The sequence below is a fragment of the Diadema antillarum genome, unplaced genomic scaffold (assembly GCF_040938485.1).
Source record: "Diadema antillarum isolate AM-2024a unplaced genomic scaffold, OU_Dant_1.0 scf00000066, whole genome shotgun sequence".
Lineage (NCBI taxonomy): Eukaryota > Metazoa > Echinodermata > Echinoidea > Diadematoida > Diadematidae > Diadema > Diadema antillarum.
In genome coordinates, this window is record NW_027270955.1 from 853,548 (window position 1) to 872,861 (window position 19,314).

A 19,314-nucleotide genomic window follows, 5' to 3' on the forward strand; every position below is an offset into this window, starting at 1 on the left:
ATATAACTAGGCGAGCTCGCATAGTACATCTTCTTGCTCAAAGTTACCATCACTTTCGCGGGAATCGATTTTGCATCCTATATACTCCTTAAATCAACATATTTGTCATTTACCTGCTTAGCATCCTTCCGCTGAGGATTTATAACACGCTATATATATTTTCTCCCCTTTTTTGCCACACGGACCTTGTATGTTTGCCCCCCCCCCCCCCCCCCCCCCCGGAAATAGCGGCTTGTTGCAGCCTTCTACAAACACAGCTGGAGAGAAATATCGATATTGATCACAATTCAGTCGACGGTTAATATATTTCGGCATATCTGCCTAAGAACTCTAATGATGTGTTCTGATACATCTTGTTCCAATCCTACAACGCTAAAATCAGCATTCTTCTTCCTTTTTTTGACAGTAGCTATATGTGACCGTGCACCTCAAAACGAACATAAAGTCGCACACACTGATTTTGCGTGAGGACTGAAAATAAGTGAAATGGGTCAACCTAGCCGAACTTGACTTTTTCATATTTTCTGAAAGAGCGGGTATTCTCTTACATTATGCTAAAATTAGATTTTAGTATCATAAAACGGGCAGGAAAGTGTGTTTTTTAGCAGTTTATCTCGAACATTTTTGGTAGAATAGTGTGATTAGGTGTGTCTTTAGAATCCCTTTTTCATTTCTGAAAAACCTTGTCCACACTTTCAACTCTACTAACTTTTGAAAGGATAGTGCTACTGCTTTGAAAGCTTGCATTAATTATGGACAGAATGTGTTAATGAGGCATGCTTAATTTCAGTTTAATCTGATAATCCCTTCATTGTTGTTACTCTGGTGGTTTACTTCCTGTTTTTTGTCCCATTCATCGCACAGCCAGCACGGTTTGGTAGAGATTAAGCGCTTGAGCACTGTACTTCAGAGCCTCTTTTCTCAGTTCACACTTTTCCTGAGTTTGTGCTTTCTTTCCAATATTTAGATAGGTTAGGAGAGTCCATTTAATTTGAGTTATACATCATTTTTAAAGCTTAAAGTCTGCTCTTTCCGAATAATATGGTCTTAACTAAAAATTCATGTCTGGCGACTTTTTGTTTGTTTTGAGGTGCAGGGTCACATATGAAAACATTAAGACAGGGTGACGAGTTGATGCTAATCTAACCCAATCATAATAAGATCGTTGTTAAAAATGTTAGCGATGGCTTGTTAGCTGGGGCTGACAGTTTAAGCTTGTCGGTGTGTGGACGTCGTTTGGCCAATATCAGAAATCATTCAAATCAGATCAACCGTGAAAAGTTAGTCTGATTAAAAAAAAAAAAAAAAAAATCTGTTGTTCGTATAAAATTTTGCTCTTGATGTTCATACTAACTTTAACTGGGCTTGAATTCCCGTTTAATTCTTATAGCTACCACCCTTTACGAAGCGTGCAACACACCTATGTCGATGTTTTCACAACTTTTGTTTCTTCAACGAAAATACCATTGATTTTATGTTGTTTCCTTTCAATAATCGTATACGATAATCTTTTGATATACATGTATAAATATGTTTGGTGAGAACACGGTGAAAGTTAAAAATTAGCTTTCTTTTTGTCATGTTAGATTTTGATGGAACTTTTACCATTTCATTCGTTTGATATTACTCTCAATCAAAGACAGACTGCACATGCACTCGATTTGCTCTCTAAATGCGCGGCATGGCATAATTTGCTTAAATCATGTTTTACATTTATTGTGAGAATAAATTCATTCATAGCTTCAAGGTGCGTCAGTAGGGCAGTTCGTCGTGACGTAATAAGATTCAGCTCGGCTTCTTAGAAGAAACTGGGTATCTCATTGGCTTTGAGACTATAGGTGGAACCTGGTGGCCACCGGAGTCTCGCTGGAAGCAGAGAAGTCTATGGAGAGTAGAGTGGTCTCCGGGGAGTCGCGAGAGGATCGAACATGGTCTCGGAGACGTCACGGCGAACCTTGCGGAGACCCGTGAAAACCTACTGGCGACGATGTGGAGACGTCGCGGAGACGTCTCCGCGACTGAGAAGACGTCTCGCAGGCGACATGGCAACGTCCGGCAATGTCCGGACGTTGCCCGTGACTTCCGGGCGAGTAAGTTGTCCCCCTATTTGGAGACGTGTCGGATGTTACCATGGAGTCGCCTCCTTGACAAAAGTGCAAACAATTTCGTGTGTGTGTGTGTGTGTGTGTGTGGGTGTGTGTGTGTGTGTCTTTCGAGTCCCACGAGTTGCGGCCACGTCGCCTCCAGTGGGATAGGCCCTCCACACAACGATGACATCTTTGTCATAGCATGGACCTAGCCCAGTCGCTTTGGCAGTAGCCAATATGTGCACATTTTACATGTTGTAGCAACTATCATTGCCATCCAGAATTGCTGGACATTGAATGCTATAGTCTGGTGTTAAACATAAATGCCCTTTTTTTCTATTTCTTATAGTAGTAAGGTAGAACAAGCTTTTAGTTTAAAATGATGATTTACAGCCAGATGGGAGTTAATTATCATTTTAATGATAACTTCTCAGACTCAGTTCCAAATTGCACAAAATACAATACAACCCATATGTTGTCATTATATGACAACATGCCCATGTACAAACTCGATCTTCCCTACCGGAAAGAGCACAGTCGTCGTGTTATGAGACACGGTGTTACTTTAAATTGGAACACTTTATAATTAACCATGGAGCTATGACATGAAACACACTAGTGTTACGCTGTGCGTTAACGAAGTCGCTACACCGTGAACACTCGTGTAAAAATCGGGTCCAGGGGTTCGACACAGTGTGTTTACAGAGTCGACTGTGTGAACAGAGAGTGAACGCATTGTTTCCACAGTGTGTTCACATAATCGACTCTGTGAACACATGTAAACAGAATGTCCAGGGTTCGTCACGGTGTGTTCAGGGAGTTAACTATACAGTGTGAACACATTGTGTACACATGAACTATATCGGTAAATCTAGTCAACTGGACTAATCAACTGGGATGGCTCCTCCCTTTTTACGTAGATAGACTCTTTGACTCCCCTCTCGAACCACCGTGCCTCGCGATCTAAGATGACAACGTCCTTGTTGTCAAAGGTGTCGTTACTGCTGTTCTGGGGGCATTTCACGAAGCTTTTTGTCAGATATTTTGTCCGACAAACTGTTAAAAGCTACTGAAATCCTTGCATCCGATTGGCTGAGAGCAAATTTATCCGACAAAGTTGTAAGGCAAAATGCTTCATGAAATGCCCCCCAGATGGGAGTATACGGCAGAGTCTCCAAATCCAGACGAGCTAGCTCGTCTGTGCTGGTACATACGTTTGGCTAAAGTCTGCTTTGTCTCTCCTAATATGTACAGCTCTTCACACTCGTCATCCGTGCATTGGATAGCATAGACCACGTTGTTTTGGTGGTCCTTTGGAGTCTTATCCTTACGATGGATTAACTTCTGTCTCAATGTGCTGGTAGGCTTGAAAGAGACAGGAGTAGGCCTATGATGCCTGCTGAAGATTCTACGGATTTTCTCTGAAAGACCGGAAACAAAGGGAACCGTCAAGTTGTACCTCCGCTTTTCTGTCGTTGTCTTGCTATGGTTGGGTTTGTTCTTGTGTCTTGGTTTGGATTTATGAACTGCCTTCTCGAAGATCCAACCGCTGTATCCACATGCACTGAGTACACGTTGTATGACGCTGTGCTTTCCGGAGGGGTCGTAAAGTATGTCACTGTTCAGTGCTAATACGTATAGGTCTACTTCATGCCACATTAAATAAATGCGTCTTCTTTAGTTACAGACGAAAATAATCCTTTCCACGTGACTATGGAATACCAACGACCTTTCCTATCCTTTCCCCCTATATCATTTGTACAATTAAAATTCCTTGAGCTAGGAGACGCGAAGCTTCATAAATGTCAAAAATTGAAAAAAAAATGGAAAATGAAAAGCACATCACTGGCGACAACCACGCCAGCTTCAGATGAGCTTTGATAGAATCGGAGGGAAACTGAAAATGAGTGATTATTTCTTGTAGGAATAAACAGAAAATAAATCTCACTATTCCATTACACGCGCGAACCCTATATCTCACTGGAGGCAGTCATCACGTTCGGGTTGTTGTTGCCATGGAAACGGAGCTCGCATCTCTTGTCGGTGAGGAGTGTTGGCGCCGCCAAGAAACATCGACCGCGTGAAGATCTTGTCGCACGCTAAATCATCGGGTTTCAAAAATCAGTTTTCGCAGCGCGGCAGTGTACCTCCACTGTACCTCTTACACACCCAGAGGCTTCTCAGGTTTCCACATTCGTCTCACACTCTTGCGGAAAGTCGGATTCTTTTTTAAATTCATTTATTAGGTGATCCGAGTATCCTCTCGGATCACCTTCTGTATCTGTACTGATTCTTTATTCTTCTTTCTTTATTTCTTTATTTCTCCGCAAAAGTTGTGCAAGAGTTAGCTCAGAAAGTGCATTGCCTATCAATGTCAAACTTATACCATATATGTATCATGTCCCAAAGACGACAGATCAAGTGAAATCATAGTAATCAGTCGACCGTGACGTCACTATGACGTCATTATATGAAAACACATTTTCATGCATATCTCATTAATGGAATGGAATTTTTCAATGAAATTTACGTCACATATACTTCAAGTCAAGCGGGTTCTACTCATGTTCTCAAAATTCATATTTATCCTAAAACGCGCGCGTACGCGCGCGTTGAAATATTTGTATGCTCAAATCGAGCTCAAATTTTTTTTGCATACGTTTCAGATCATTTGGAGCATTTTTTGAAAAATTGAAAAAATTGGACGGACGCGTACGCGCGCGCACATATTCGCACGCACAGCTTATATGCAATAGAAATTTTCAGTTTTTTCACACGGATCGGATGTCCAAAATGTCAAGGAATATTTCTACCAAGTTTCAAGTCAATCTGACTCAATATGACGTCATACGGGCACGTCAAACTCAAAATTCCGCGCGTGCGTCAATGGGGATACGCAGTGCAACTATGCCAAAAAACCGTCAATTTTAAATCGGATTTAACTCGTCAGGATGAACGGTGACCCCCCTTTTTCTTGGCATATTCTGAAAGCTGATGAGTTGTTCATGTTATTTCATGGGCTGGCTATGCTGACAAAATGATTAAAAGATATCAAATTTCTTAATAAAGTAAAAAAAGTAAATTTTCAAAATGACGTCATCAAATTTCAAGTTTAATCGAGCGTATCTCACTTATCCTTTGCCAATTTTCACCCAAATTTCAATATAATGTAGCTTATTTAATCATCTTTCAGTCGTATAATTACAAAATTTTGATTGGATGACGGCATCACTTCGTAAAAATGGATTGAAAGTAACCTTATCAAATTTGACCAGTTTACGTGTAATCTCTATGGGAGTGCAATTTTTATGGAAATGAAAATTGACATGACTATCTTCATCGAGCACTAGCTCACTTATGCTTCGGTGAATTTCTCCAAGATTTTAATATGTTGTAGCTGAGATTTTGGGCTATCGTAAGTGTGCCCTTCGTTTTTTCATACGATGTCGGGATCACGTCAAAAAACTTGCTTGAAATTAAAGCTTATCTTCGATATATTGAAATATTTCTTTCTTTCTGCAACTTTCTGTGCAATAACTCAAGAAAAACACGCCCTATCACTTCCATATTTTGCACATGTTTAGTTCATGTCACGTGAATTATTTCATAAAATAACAACTACTTGATCGGACACCATCTTGGGTATGTAAATTAGGGTCAAAGGTCATAAGTGTTTCACCCTGTATCTTAGTGAATACATGTCCTATCTTTCCCATATTTTGCACACGTAAGGACTATGTTACAAGGATCATTTCACAAAATAACTACTTTTTACTCAGATGCCATCTTGGGTGTGCAAATTGAGGTCAAAGGTCATATGTACTTCTTTTTGTATCTTCGTTATGACGTGTTATCTCTATGGGAGGGTTTTTTTTTATGTGAAAATTGACATGATTGTCTTTATCGAGCACTAGCTCACTTACCCTTCAGTGAATTTCTCCCAGGTTTTAATATGTTGTAGCTGAGACTTTGCGCTATCGTTTTCATACCTTCGTTTTTTCATACAATGTCGGGATTACGATAAAAATCTTGGTTGAAATTAAAGCTTATCTTCTATGTATTGAGATATTTCTTTCTTTCTGCAACTTTCTTTGCAATAACTCAAGAAAAACACGCCCTATCACCCCCATATTTTGCACATGTTTAGTTCATGTCTCGTACATTATTTCATAAAATAACAACTACTAGATCGGACAACATCTTGGGTGTGTAAATTAGGGTCAAAGGTCATAAATGTTTCATCCTGTATCTTAGTGAATACCTGTCCTATCTTTCCCATATTTTTCACACGTATAGACGATGTCGCGAGAATCATTTCACAAAATAACCACTATTTCATCAGATGCAATCTTGGGAGTGCAAATGTGGGTCAAAGGTCATATGTACTTGTTGCTGTTTTTTCGTTATAGTGTATACAGAATTTTGTACCTAACATGGCAGATATGACTCCCTTTGCTAAATGAGAATGCAAACATCACACGGCCATTGTCTCTAAACACAGATGAAACTTGTATGGTCATGCCTATTGCGATCAGGACTCGAATCATTGATAAAAAAAAATCGGATCACCTTAATTTGTCAGTGATGACAAATTACAATCTCTAGTTTATTTCATTTTTTGTTTTCGGGGGGGGGGGAGGAGGTGGGGGAAGGACCTGCATTGGGAGGGTTATACGATCATAGCCGGGGATCATAGGGCTGTGGGAAGCTGTGGAGGAGACGGAAGAGGAACAGGAGGAGGAGGAGGAAGAGGAGAGGATGAACTAGTATGCCTCAACACATTTAAATTCTGACTGAGTGACGGGACTCGGATTTGCTGAGCAGTTCCACGCTGAGATGTATGCATCACGAGTAAGAAAAAGATGAGTTGTATATAGTACACGTATACTCATGCTTGTGCGCGTCCGTGCGTGTACCCAAGGAGGTACAATTAAATATGTTCTTGGTGTGCGCGAGTCTCTACAGGGAATGTGTGATACACGTGTGTGTATGATATGTGTGAGGTATACATTATGCTTGGGGGCAAGTATACAAACGTTCATCAGTCACACCATATCAATGGGAACAATGTAAGATGCAGTAAGTGGACATAACATTCGAACCCCCCCCCCCCCCTTGCGGGAAAAAAAAATCGTATGGATTTCTGTTCAAATCAAGTACTGAGTAGCAGAAGAAGAGTATCGAACGGAGAGGAGCAAACAGCTGGAAGGGAAAGATGGCGGTGGCAGTCTTACGAAGGGAACATGGACAGCCCATCTCTAAAATCCAGAGAATAAAGCTGAATTCTCCGGCTGGACATACTGGATTATGATGGTAGTCTCTTCCTCTTCGCAAGCAAAACCGTATAGTTTTAATTGATCAATGATTTTTTCTTTTCCCCAAGGCAGTTTGGTTGGGGTCATCACACGAGAACAACACCAACGAGTCATACAGCCCACGAGTTCGACATTGAAAAAAAGGTCCTAGAGTCATGCAGCCCACGAGTCATACAGCCCACGAGTTCGACATTGAAAAAAAAAGTCCTTGAGTCATGCAGCACACGAGTCATACAGTCCATGAGTTCGACATTGAAAAAAAGGTCCTTGAGTCATGCAGCCCACGAGTCATACAGCCCACGAGTTCGACATTGAAAAAAGGTCCTTGAGTCATGCAGCCCACGAGTCATACAGTCTATGAGTTCGACATTGAAAAAAAAGTCCTTGAGTCATGCAGCCCACGAGTCATACAGCCCACGAGTTCGACATTGAAAAAAAGGTCCTTGAGTCATGCAGCCCACGAGTCATACAGTCCATTAGTTCGACACTAGGAAAATAAGGTCCATGAGGTCGACACTGGGTGAAAACAGCGCACGAGTTCGACATTACAACATGGGGCTTAATGTGTCGGTCTCGTGGGCCTTGTTTGCTTAGTGTCAAACTCATGGGCTGTATGACTCGTGAGCTGTATGATTCGTGGATGTCGAACCCGTGACTTGCACCAGCGACAAATGATAATATTCCAATGCTATTGTTGTTGGGTTTTTTTTTTGTTTTTTTTTTGCACATCCACATGTGATTTCGTCTCTTTTACACATTTTCTCTTGTCACAGATATGACTAGATTTGTAACTTGAAATTTTTGCAATTTTGTTACAGTTTTACGCACACACGTACATTATACCATGGGTATAAATGACTAAATTTGAGACTAAAATTATAGAGCTCGTACGTTGGAAGGAATTTAGCTCGTGCATATAGCCTTTATGAGATCATGGCATGTTTCCTATAAAGAATTCCGTTAGCCAGAATAATATTTTGTGATCTCTTACGCTTGAATCAATGTGATTATAGCGCAAGAGTCGATTTCCCATATTCCTCAGTGTTACATATTCATTAATATTCTGTGATAAATGGTATGATAGTATGACACACACACACACACACACACACACACACACAATGCTGATTGGCAAAAAACGTGCCTCTTTAAATTCCTTTTCTACCGTGGCTTCCCGACTACCATGCCGGTGTATAAAACTGTGATCAGAACATTGTACTTCAAAGTAGCGGAAAACATATTGAATGTGTAGGGCCTATGTCCAATTTACAAGGTATTTAAGAACTTAGAATGATTTTTTCCCGTAAATTAAAAGACAAGCTTAAAATTCCTGCATGAATGATCTCTTGTGCACCTTGCATTTCTCTTTTCACCTTTGCAGTTTCTTTTTCTTTTCTTTTCTTTTTTTTTCTGTTACACGTAAAATGTTACGTATTCGTAATTCATAGATATGTGCATGCACTATTACGTCCAGGTTGACACTCTTGAAAAAAAAGACAAAAAAGGCATGTCCTGATCTTCGAATTTCCAATATTTGCAAAAGATTTGCTAAAATGAAGGGAGAGCAAAACGTAAAGTCCAAATCTCTCCACATCGCACTAATGTGCGGTAGGGATTAGCAGTGACAGAAACATTAGCAGTGACAAATGGGTAGCTCACTTTTATACTTCTCTTGAAGAGATTAATGTGGGCGTAATGGGACGTTTTTTGTTACATAACCACCGTCGTCAGTATTATACCCATGACATTTATTTTAGTTCATATAACTGCAGCAGCCTCTGGGGGCAATTTTGCTTGAATTGCAAAGTAAGAAAAAATGGTTAAACAGCGGGGAACACATTTTTCTACGCTGTGGTTTTGCTGTTAAAAGCTTTCGAGCAAACCATCGCCTGATTTTACTGAGTTTTTTTTTTTTTTTTTCATTCCTCCATTTAGAGCAGCTTCTGTCTGCAAACTTTTTTCTTTCGCGATAGAGGATAAAGTGAGCGTTTTAGTCATGGCAAGAAGAGGACATAATTTCTGGAATCACGCATTGGCCGTCTTCCCTAGCCACAAAGTTGTCTTTGGATAAATTTAGTACACATAATTCTTCTTCTATGACGGTCCACACTTCCGTCATTTTGTGACATATTTCAACTGAGGAAACCCCCCACTAATGCTATACTGTAGGATTGATAATATGTTATTAATCTCTGGAAATGTTACCTACCGCAGGTAAACGTTTTTTTTTTTTTCTTTTCTGAAACTTAAACGAACATTTTGTTCAATAAAACGGAAGAATTATGTCCACCTTTCTATACAGATTGGTAAGTACCTTTAAAACACTTTATGGGGAAACAGAGTCTATTGTCACATGCAACATACTTATTAAGCAAATAAAGGTTAAATACAAACATTTATGTATTACCAGTCCCCGGTCAGTAGTTTGTAGTGTCGATGCTTACAGTAAAAGCTGTTGCAGATATGTTTTTTTGTTTGTTTGTTTTTTGTTTTTTAGGTTTCTCTTTAAAATTGTTATATAATTAATTGCATTAATGTTGTCCGTTTAAGAAATACAGTGCTGTATAAATCTATGTATTTTATTGTAACTCTTCATCGATGGTGTTCCTAACAACTATAATAGAGTAAAATACATAACTCACAAATCGTGCAAATTAAAGAATATTATTATCAGAATTGCATTTTTTAAAGGAACCGCTCTTATAAATGATCTCAATTTCTTGATGTGACTGACTTTTTTTTCTTCTTTTTATTCATTTTTTCTCTCTTTGCAAACCATACAGAGCACGGTGATTCAACAACAACAACAAAATACATCTCATAAGAAAGCCCAATATTAAGGATCAAAATCATTGCCCTTTATACAGATACGCTTTGATGTAGATTTTTCACGCAAAACCTATCAGACCACACACACGCGTTATTGTGCATATACACATTATGTGTACAAAACAATATGAAGACTTTGAATGCAAAAAAAAAAAAAAAAACCCCAGATAAACGCCATTTGCAAAGATTAGGGTCATCAACACACAAATAAAAATAAACCTTTTCAAAAATACTGCACCCATTATCACAACCAGAAATATTTTGGATATTAACAATATAGGGCCTATTTATTTTGATTATTTTCTTTGTTTTTCAGTAGCTTTGATTTCAAATTTCTCACAATGATAAAAGTAGATATCTGTTTTTGCATTTTGTACCAAAATCCCTATCGGTTAATTTTAACAGGGGAGACAGAGAGAGGGGGGGGGGAGGGGAGAGATCAACATTAGACATGACGTGCATTTTGAGCAACACTGGTTTATAATAAGTCTCTTAGTCTCGCTTACACAGTACAGTGGTTTCATGGATATCGGTCGAACTATTCCTCGAAGACATAAATCGAAGCTTGGTGGTCTATTGGATAAGACGCCTGTTCAGTTAGGTCGTAGGTTCGAATCCGGTCCAAGTATGTATGCCCATTATTTTTTTTTCTAAAATCATAACTACTAATAGGCACAGATTAATTCTGTGCTTATTTACATACATGACTATGTAGGGAAATTTGTTAATCAGTTGCAATGAAAACAACTCGATGCAAGAATTTCATTAATTTGAATAAAGATAGAATTCATTAATCACAAAGAAAAGTCTTCAGTGATTCCGACATCATCTCTCTTCCGGTTTGGAATATACTCAATAAGCCTAGATCATTTCGCTACGAAAACCTCCGTCATATTTCACACTAGTCCGCGTTGAGTTTGGGTTTAACTGCGATTTTTCACAAAACAGAGTGTAAAACTCCATATACAACGCTTTTCCCAGGGTCCTTCCCACAAAAGGGCCCTGGATCTCCCCAGGGGCGTGTGCTGGCGACACTCCTAGGGTTCCTACCCTCGAAGATGTGGGAAGACATTCTAATGAGCGAAATTCTACTTCTATAATGCCTTAGCAGCATTCTAGATCAGCGGCATAAGGGAGGATATCTACAGACTTTCACGTTACATCGTATCATTGCGTATAACAGGTGAGAAAGAATGCACGTTCAATCCGATGAAATGATCTGTAAACATGATTATAATTATTTTCAGTAGTGATTGTTCCCAGTGTTTACCAATGCCTCAGCATGCAATCAAAGATATGAGGTGAACTCGTGAGATTCAACAGATTTAAGTTGTGAGTATAGAATATGCAAACCCCAAAAGTTTTGTTCCCCATGTATACTATAGAAAGAGCGAAGACGCGTAATTACAAAAGTATAAGGGCACACAGAATGGTCCATGTCCTAAAAGGCGATTTTAACAGTATATCAATCATGCATGTTAACGAAAACATAAATAATGCTTACTTTGAAGATAATGATGCCACAACGTGGATTCTTAGTCTAGCAAAACCTAGAGGATTAAACATTATTTTCACCCCCCCCCCCCCTCCAAAATGATTTGACATCAAAGTGTTGAATATTTGTCCATGCAATATCTCCTTTACGATTGAAGGATTTTTTTGTTAAAGTTGTATTATATCAAGCCTCTTTTAGAGGTCCTCCTCTATATATATTGACTTTTTATGATAATATCTATGAGTTACAATAATTCAAATGAACTGAAATAATTGACTGTTGATACTTTTGTCATTTAATTTTGGAAGAATAATTGACGTAAACTGTGATGATATGGATAACTGCTGTATTTTATGTGACTTAAGTATGATAAGGTAAGGCCTATAGTACACTGTAAAAACATCGGTGTTAGATTTAACACCATGGGTTTAAATCTAACACCGATCAAACTTCAATAGAGGACCACACCCACAGGTGTAGAAAATGCACTGTGATGGTGTTGAAAAGTGTTCACCTGACACTTCGTGGTGTTAATTTGACACTGTACCTGGTGTTATTTTGACACTGTACTGGTGTTAATTCAAAATTGACACCACATGGTGTTGATTTGATATTTGTTGGTGTTAATATCAATGGTTTAACACCCGTCCAGCTTCAATAAGAGACCACACCAGCTGGTGTTACTGTGGTGTAAATTTATTTTCACATTTTTTCAAAAATCTAGTATTTTAATGTAAAATTCTTGATCGTCTTGTTTAAATTAGAAATCAACAAGAAGTGCAGTTACTAAGAAACTCTTCAAAAAACAGTTTTATATTTAGAAATGACACCCGGAGGTGTTAATTTAACACCATAAATGAGCACCGAAAATTTAACACCAGCTCGGTGTTCACTATTTAACACCGGACTTTTTGCAGTGTATCAATCTTGAATGCATGATGTGTTGAATGTGCAAAGGCACTACATGTCTCGATGATTGATTGATTCACTGTAAAACGAATACAATGTCATTGACTTCTATATTATGAACTACGTGTATGGCTGATACTCTGTGAAAATGTCAACCAGTGAACAGTACTGGACAACAACAACAACAACAAGATAAATCATTCCTTTCAAGTGAGTAGTTTATTCGTTTTAAATCATCTCAGTTGCGATATTGGAACTTTGGATTAATATTCTACATCTTATAGGCCTATGCCGGTGCGACTGATACAGCAATCCGTTCGAGGATATCGTCCTATATGCTGATCATTCTCTTTGCGGGATTTTTACTGTATTATATAAAGATAATAGTCTACCGCGCAGTATCTTACATTCAATGTTCCTACCAAGCCACAATCGTTTGTTTGTTTGTTTGTTTGTTTGTTTGTTTGTTATTGTTTTGTGCAACTTGGTTCTTACTCTAGTTCTTTTTTTTTCTGTGTTTTTAACCAAAAGTTTACATCGTGTTTATGTTATACTGAGATTGAAATACTGACATTGAGATGTGAAGACACTGTTGTAACCTGCGTTAGAGTCCCGGGATATAGGGTCCCTCGAAACAACGGCTAATAGTTATTTTTATTCCATATTATCAATACAATGTGGGCGAGTTTCTGTGGGCCAAATATAATCAAATATAGTCATTGTGCGAAAATCCCCTATTAGCCCGTATGCATTATGCCAGTAAGATTGAGGATGGGTGTTTATTGATCAAGCATGACTGGGCGCGGACGCTCGGCGCGCGTGATCAAGCATGCGTGTCCGTACGGTTCCTAACTGTATACTTTCACTGTACAGCCTGCACGTCCCTATTCAGAAGAGAACCATCACTCAGTACCCCCATCGGGACAAGGAATTTCAGGTATGATTTTAAAAAAAAAATTATAAAAGATATTACCGACACAATCACAACTTTGTATCTGGAAGGCAATATACTCCCCCTCCCCCACCGAAAAAGTAGAAAAAGAAACAGCAAAATACAACCCAATGAGGTCATCACCAGGCGTATTATGTCGAATATTACTACATAGATGATTAACATGACACGTAATGACGTGATGAAGATCAACCGTGTCTTTAGGAAATTTTGACATATTGTGGACAGCTCGCAATACATGTATCTGGTCATTGTGTCTTCTTCATTAAAAAAAAAAGGAGAAAGTGTGCACAACCTATAACGCCTGTTAAAGATATAACCCTTTTCTGTGAGAACAATCAGGACAAGCAACTCACAAACTGACTCACAACGACAGAGTATGTATAGGCCTATTATCAACTTGAATGCGCTATATTAGATTAAATGCATAATAGATAGTATTTACTAAGCCTAATCCGAAGCCGAAATCCGAGGTGAAATAACATTTGCATTTAGAGTGTATAATGGTACCAATAGTGCAGTTAAACGCATATATACATACCATTTGGTTATAGAAAATTAAGTGTGTTTATACAACATAAGATAAAAAAGTTGTTATAATCCATAATAATTATCTGTTAACACGGAATTTCCCATGCAAGGATAAAAAAAAGTATGCATCATGCCCAAGAACTATAAGAAATCAATGAATGTCACGTGGTACTAATCTGACAGCCACATAAATATAGCAAATCCTGTGACTAAACTGAAGATATTACGCACATAATATATATATATATATACACATATATATAATTATATATGTATATAATTATATATATATATACATAGGCGTACCCAGGATTTTTTAGAGGGGGGTGTTCAGTGGCGTACCGTGGGTCAAGACATGGGGGGGCGCACCTCATGGCCGGAAGCAACATCAGAATTGCATAATTGTACAATTAAATGCGAGCGAGCGGAGCGAGAGAGCTTGAAAATTTTGATATTTTACAGTCCCCAAACTGCCGTTTGTAGCTATGTATAATAATATATGTATATATATATATATATATATATATATATATTTGCTTTGGAAATTAAGGGGGTTGCACCGGGTGCAACTGCTGGCAGTTGCTGGCAGTAACATCAGGAGAATGGCATAACGATTAAATGCGAGCGAGCGAAGCGAGCGAGCTTGAAAATTTTGACATTTTAAGTCCCCAAACTGCCGTTGGCAGCTATTATTTTTTTGCTTTAGAAATTAAGGGGAGGGGGCGCACTGGGCGCAACTGCTGGTAATTACTGACAGCAACATCAGGAGAATTGCATATGCGAGCGAGCGAAGCGAGCGAGCTTGAAAATTTTGACATTTTACAGTCCCAAAACTGCCGTTTGTAGCTATATTTTTTCGCCTTAGAAATTAAGGGGAGGGGAAGCACCGGGCGCAACTGCTGGCAATTACTGACAGCAACATCAGGAGAATTGCATAACGATAAAATGCGAGCGAGCGAAGCGAGCGAGCTTAAAATTTTTGACATTTTACAGTCCCAAAACTGCCCTTTGTAGCTATATTTTTTCGCTTTGGAAATTAAGGGGAGGGGCGCACCGGGCGCAACTGCTGGCAATTGCTGACAGCAACATCAGGAGAATTGCATAACGATTAAATGCGAGCGAACGAAGCGAGCGAGCTTGAAAATTTTGACATTTTACAGTCCTCAAACTGCCGTTTGTAGCTATACTCGCTTTAGAAATTAATGGGAGGGGCGCACCGGGCGCAACTGCTGGCAATTACTGACAGCAACATCAGGAGAATTGCATAACGATTAAATGCGACCGAGCGAAGCAAGCGAGCTTGAAAATTTTGATATTTTACAGTCCCCAAACTGCCGTTTGTAGCTACGTATAATAATATATGTATATATATATATATATATATATATATATATTTGATTTGGACATTAAGGGGGTTGCACCGGGTGCAACTGCTGGCAGTTGCTGGCAGTAACATCAGGAGAATGGCATAACGATTAAATGCGAGCGAGCGAAGCGAGCGAGCTTGAAAATTTTGACATTTTAAGTCCCCAAACTGCCGTTGGCAGCTATATTTTTTCGCTTTAGAAATTAAGGGGAGGGGGCGCACCGGGCACAACTGCTGGTAATTACTGACAGCAACATAAGGAGAATTGCATAACGATTAAATGAGAGCGAGCGAAGCGAGCGAGCTCGAAAATTTTGACATTTTACAGTCCCAAAACTGCCGTTTGTCGCTATATTTTTTCGCCTTAGAAATTAAGGGGAGGGGGCGCACCGGGCGCAATTGCTGGCAATTTGATAGCAACATCAGGAGAATTGCATAACGATAAAATGCGAACGAGCAAAGCGAGCGAGCTTGAAAATTTTGACATTTTACATTCCCAAAACTGCCGTTTGTAGCTATATTTTTTCGCTTTGGAAATTAAGGGGAGGGGGCGCACCGGGCGCAACTGCTGGCAATTACTGACAGCAACATCAGGAGAATTGCATAACGATTAAATGCGAGCGAGCGAAGCGAGCGAGCTTGAAAATTTTGACATTTTTACAGTCCCCAAACTGCCGTTTGTAGCTATATTTTTTCGCTTTGGAAATTCGGAGGGGGGGGGGGGGGGCGCACCGGGCGCAACTGCTGGCAATTACTGGCAGTAACATCAGGAGAATGGAATATAACGGTTAAACGCGAGCGAGGGAAGCGAGCGAGCTTTAAAATTTTGACATTTTACCGTCCAAAAACTGTCGTTTGTGGCTACATGTATATATATATATATTTTCGCATTGGAGGGAGGGGGCGCCCGGTGCGCCCCCTGGATCCGCCACTGGTCGTCAAGGGTGTCGGTTTATGTTCATGATTGGGGGAGGTATGACCAGCGAGCTTGAAAATTTTGACATTTTACAGTCCCCAAACTGCCGTTTGTAGCTATGTATAATAATATATGTATATATATATATATATATATATATATATATTTGATTTGGACATTAAGGGGGTTGCACCGGGTGCAACTGCTGGCAGTTGCTGGCAGTAACATCAGGAGAATGGCATAACGATTAAATGCGAGCGAGCGAAGCGAGCGAGCTTGAAAATTTTGACATTTTAAGTCCCCAAACTGCCGTTGGCAGCTATATTTTTTCGCTTTAGAAATTAAGGGGAGGGGGCGCACCGGGTGCAACTGCTGGCAGTTGCTGGCAGTAACATCAGGAGAATGGCATAACGATTAAATGCGAGCGAAAGTCCACTTGATATGCTTTTTCGAGCACTTAAAAGGTTTTTTTTTTTTTTTGAGGGTGATATAAAATCTGATAAATTTAAGAGGGGTCTTTTGAGGGTGATTTAAATGTATAAATAGGCAACCCTAAATTTTGATATATTTTGGCGAGCGAGCGCAGCAAGCGAGCCGAAAATTTTTATATTTCAGCTTTATATACATAACATGGAATTCTTGTCATTTTTGGTTGTTAAATCTTCAAATTACAATTCTAATCATAGTGACGGCCTTATAGATAACGATTTGTTCCAACAGTGTCCAACCCCATCCCGGTAGGGACTTAAAAAAAGTCCACATGATGTGCTTTTTCAAGTACTTATAGAAGGGGTCTTTTTGAGGGTGTTTTAAATGTAATAGATATTGAAGAATTTTGGCGAGCGAGTGCAGCGAGCGAGCCGAAAATTTTTGTATTTCAGCTTACAAAACATGGAATTCTTGTCATTTTTGGTTATTAAATCTTCGAATGACAATTCTAATCAAGATATAGTGACGGTCTTATAGATAACGATTTATACCAACAGTGTTCAACCCCAATCCCATCCCGGCAGGGACTTTAAAAAAGTCCACTTGATGTGCTTTTTCGAGCACTTAAAAGGTTTTTTTTTTTGAGGGTGATATAAAATCTGATAAATTTTGATAAATTTTGGCGAGCGAGCGCAGCGAGCGAGCCGACAATTTTTGTATTTCACCTTACAAAACATGGAATTCTTGTCATTTTTGGTTATTAAATCTTCGAATGACAATTCTAATCAAGATATAGTGACGGTCTTTTAGATAACGATTTATACCAACAGTGTTCAACCCCAATCCCATCCCGGTAGGGACTTTAAAAAAGTCCACTTGATGTGCTTTTTCGAGCACTTAAAAGGTTTTTTTTTTTTTGAAGGTGATATAAAATCTGATAAATTTTGATAAATTTTGGCGAGCGAGCGCAGCGAGCGAGCCGACAATTTTTGTATTTCACCTTACAAAACATGGAATTCTTGTCATTTTTTGGTTATTAAATCTTACAATTCTAATCAAGATGGGATAGTGACGGCTTCATAGATAACGATTTATGCCAACAAACTAAGGACTTGGAAAAATACTCTAAATTACTACGAGTGAGTGACCCGAAATTTTTATATTTCCACGTCATCATTACGTTTTGTTCTTCTTCTTTTTTTTGGATAAATTTTGGCGAGCGGGCGCAGCGAGCGAGCCGAAAATTTGTATATTTCAGCGTTACAAAACATGGAATTCATGTTTTGTTTTTATCTTGTTTAATTTGGTTTTCTGTTTGCGCGTCAGCTTCGCGCGCGGTGCAGTAACGTAGTATTAACACGTACTGTACACGAGTTCTTTAGTGCGTATGATATTATGTAACTCCATAATGTATCATCATCCACACAAACATTAAAACAAGGAAGAGAGAAAGAAAAAAATGAACGCAAAAGAAAGGAAATGCGGAATTCAAAACGGAAATAAAAGCGGTAAAGACAGCTTTTGTTTCATTTGTCAACATCTAAGCATTGCTGAAGAGGGGTGTTGAATAGCTCAAACACCTCCCTCTTGCCCAAGGGGGGTGTTTGAACACCTTAAACACCCCCCTTTTGGCAAAGGGGGGTGTTTGAACACCCAAAACACCCCCCCCCCCCCCCCCCCCTCGGTACGCCCTTGTATATATATATATATATATATATATAAATTCCATATCAACCTCTATCTTGAGAAGATATAGAAACATTTTTTATGCTGACAGCAATAAGTAAGTCTATCATGAACGCATTTATGTGCAAATTAAAGACAAACAAACAAACAAATAAACACACACACACACACACACACACACACAAGATATATATAAACACAATACCCATACAGATGTATCATGGTTTACAACGGCAGCCAGAAACCAGCATATAGACTACTTTCTGGAAATGCTTGCGATGTGTGGGGCAGGTGTAAAGACAAGGCGTGTCAGCTAACATTCGTGAATGCAGTGGACACGCCTGCTGTCGCGGGGCAATGGAGGCATTAATATTATTATACTCGAGTGTTACAAGAACGAAGGGAGAAAGAACCACAACAACAACAACAACAACAACAAAACGTATGTTAATGTACTCACCTGCTCGTGGTATATACCAGGACACGCAGACAAACGAGAGGAATACTTGTCGTGAGTTCCTTCCCGTATCCTTTGCCCGACCAAGTGTGGCTACCCTGCAAAAGTGCTGTCTCTATTTTATGGCCAGCGCCTCTCGTTGAACGTCCCAACAGACGGACGGGCGGCCGCGGAGTGCAAGCATGCAAGCCAGCACGGTGCGTGGCTAGTCTCACTTCCTAAACTCTGTTCAGTCATTATTGTGTTGACTTGAAAACGGAGATCTGTCTCTCCAGATAGTTTCCGCGACGACGTCTCCTACAGTAGACTAAACTGGTCGTCCCCGGGGACCAGGGAATAGCG

General features: G+C 39.4%; 1 protein-coding gene across 1 annotated transcript in view; it reads right to left on the reverse strand.

Moving 5' to 3' along the window:
* LOC139716536 (astrocytic phosphoprotein PEA-15-like) overlaps nt 1-19,113 on the reverse strand; it is a 66,019-nt gene extending 46,906 nt beyond the window's left edge. Inside the window, exon 1 of the mRNA XM_071628075.1 lies at nt 18,976-19,113. The gene's annotated coding sequence lies outside the window, so the exon portion shown is untranslated. The remainder of the gene's footprint in view (nt 1-18,975) is intronic.
* Between the last annotated feature and the right edge of the window lie 201 nt (nt 19,114-19,314).